This window comes from Bufo bufo, chromosome 4 (assembly GCF_905171765.1).
Source record: "Bufo bufo chromosome 4, aBufBuf1.1, whole genome shotgun sequence".
Classification (NCBI taxonomy): Eukaryota; Metazoa; Chordata; class Amphibia; order Anura; family Bufonidae; genus Bufo; species Bufo bufo.
The window spans coordinates 21,290,996-21,293,495 of NC_053392.1; the positions used below are offsets into that span (position 1 = coordinate 21,290,996).

General features: G+C 41.2%; 1 non-coding gene across 1 annotated transcript; it reads right to left on the reverse strand.

Annotated features, from left to right (window-relative positions):
• Positions 1-1,902: 1,902 nt before the first annotated feature.
• TRNAS-AGA lies at positions 1,903-1,984 on the reverse strand. The gene has a single exon. It is a non-coding gene; the product is annotated as a tRNA-Ser (tRNA).
• Between the last annotated feature and the right edge of the window lie 516 nt (positions 1,985-2,500).

Here is a 2,500-nt window from a genome sequence, read left to right on the forward strand (position 1 = left end):
CCAAGAATTTTTTGAGGTTTCATTTTTATGTTTTTCGCTCTGTCATATACAAGACATTATAACTTGGTTACGAAGTCACTTTATCTGAAAGTCATTTATTTTTTTATTTTTTCCTCATTCAAAGATCGAGAACATTTTAATTTTTTCGTAGACAGAGCTGTGAGAAGTCTTGTAATTTGGGAATCGAGTTGTATTTTTTATTGGTGCTATTTTGGGGTACATACCATTGTTTGGTACCTTTATTGTTTTTTGGGAGGTTGAATGAACCAAATATAGCTATTATTAACAATGCTCATCATACGGGATCAATATTGGTTCAGGGCAATTCCAATTATGTATAGTTTTTCATTTTTTTTATAAACTGAAAATGGCAGTTTTTGATTGTCTTAGTTGAATTTTTTTTTTCACTTTCCAGACTTTTTCTAATAACTTTTTTCCTAAATCTAAATGGAACCTGCAGTGCTCTGATCGCCCATGTGATATACAGCAATGCTGAGTTGAGTGGTTGCCTATAGCCTGTAGGACACTGCTGTGTTACACAGGCCAGCATTCTCTGTAATCAAACATAAATCGGATCACAAACCAGCGACCTAAGAATGTCTATGAGTCCTCTACGGTCCTCCGCTCTACCAGCTGAGCTATCCAAGGCTTGTGTGCTGCATGTAACCTGTTGTTCTCGCCACTGGTACGTCCTATGTGTCCACGGAACACATATGTAGTATCCATGAACCTTGAAAACTAACAGGAATGAATACAACGGTGATAAAAATGCGAGGTGTCACCCAAACCCTGACAACCGAAGGTCTAGAGGGAAACAGTCAAAAGAACTCAACTTCCCATACCGGGAGTCGAACTCGGGCCGCCTGGGTGAAAACCAGGAAACCTAACCGCTAGACCATATGGGAGTGGTAAAGCAGCTGGCAATGTCGAAGAAAAGCAAGACTCTTCAGATACCAACGTCAGCGGGGCTCACACTGATGTTTCATTTTTATGAATGCACACAGAGTCACTTCCGTTTGTTTGCGGCCCCATTGAAACGAATGGTTCCGCATATGAGCCACAAAAAAATTACGGAACTGACAAAAAATAAGTTTGTGTGCATGAGCCCTGAAGGTGGAAGGAACGGATCCTGAAAAGATCCTGACACAATCCATATCACTCGTATTAAAGAGGTCTTAGGGTTGCTTTAACATTCCGCAGATTTTGTTGCAGAATTTGTCGCAACTGAAAATCAGTTCCATTCTTTTGAATTGGGCGGCAAGCACATGGATTTCAGCAAACCTCATCCAGGTGAATGGAACTGTTTTTCAGTCGCCAAAAATTCTGCAATAAAATGTGCAGCATGTGAAGGTGCCCTTACTCTCTCCCTTCTGATCTATATAATGGTGGCTGCTATTTTCAGCAATTCGTACAAAACAAATGCAAAAAGATTCAGATTTGCAGAAATAAAAAAAAGTTTGGGGAAATTCAGAATCTGCTGAATCGATTCACAAATCTCCACTGTCTAGCTATTTCAGAACTATAACTCCCAACATTCTCTGTCAGGCAGTGTTATAGTATGGGATACTTAGAGGAGCATTATGTAAGGAACGTTTACTGTCTGTGATGCTACGAATTTGACACTGTCATTTTGGGGGACTGTTTTTGAAGCAGTAGATCATTAGGATAAGGTTTGTGGAAAGGATGTCCTGGAAAGTGAAGATGTCTGGGAAGCAAGCTACAGAGCTGAGTCGTGTCAAGGAGAAGTTATCATGGTGGTCTTCTAGAATCCTGTACTCACTGACCACTCAGAAACTGCTCTATCATCCATGTCAAGTTGATGGGGCTATGACTCAAGAACAAGGGGGATGCTAAAGACAGAGATCACAATATTAGTTTTGTGTGTAAATAAAAACCTACAATCGTAGTCGGCAGGATTTAAACCTGCGCGGGGAGACCCCAATGGATTTCTAGTCCATCGCCTTAACCACTCGGCCACGACTACCAGACATGACATGTGTAGCTTTCCCGAGATTGTGGTGTCAGCAGCTGAGTATCTAGATATTTCAGTCACTGTATTGAAATACGGTGCACGCGCAGAGAAGCCATGAAGCCAGGCGATGTACTCCCAGCCTCACCAGGCAGGAAACATAGAGGAGACAATGCGCGCCTTCACGAGAACAGCAGCATAAACAAGATGACGTGGACACAATTCTGAAATGTTCATCGAGGGGAAGAGGGTGCGGCAAGCTGGACTTACAGCACTGAAAATCCTGCCTCCTTGACTTCAAAGTGGGAATTTGTGTACGGTGGTATTGTGGAATAAAGTGATTTTTTTGAATCAACCAGGCAACAAATAGCAAAATTAGGACCACCTCGGGAACTACCTGATAGAATAGAAAAAATATGGTAATGGACATTGGTAAATGTGGAAAATCAGGATTTCAGAGTACCTTTAAGCATGCAGAGAGTCTACTTAATATTTTGGCATGAACAAAACATAGCAATTCTGCCAAGAATT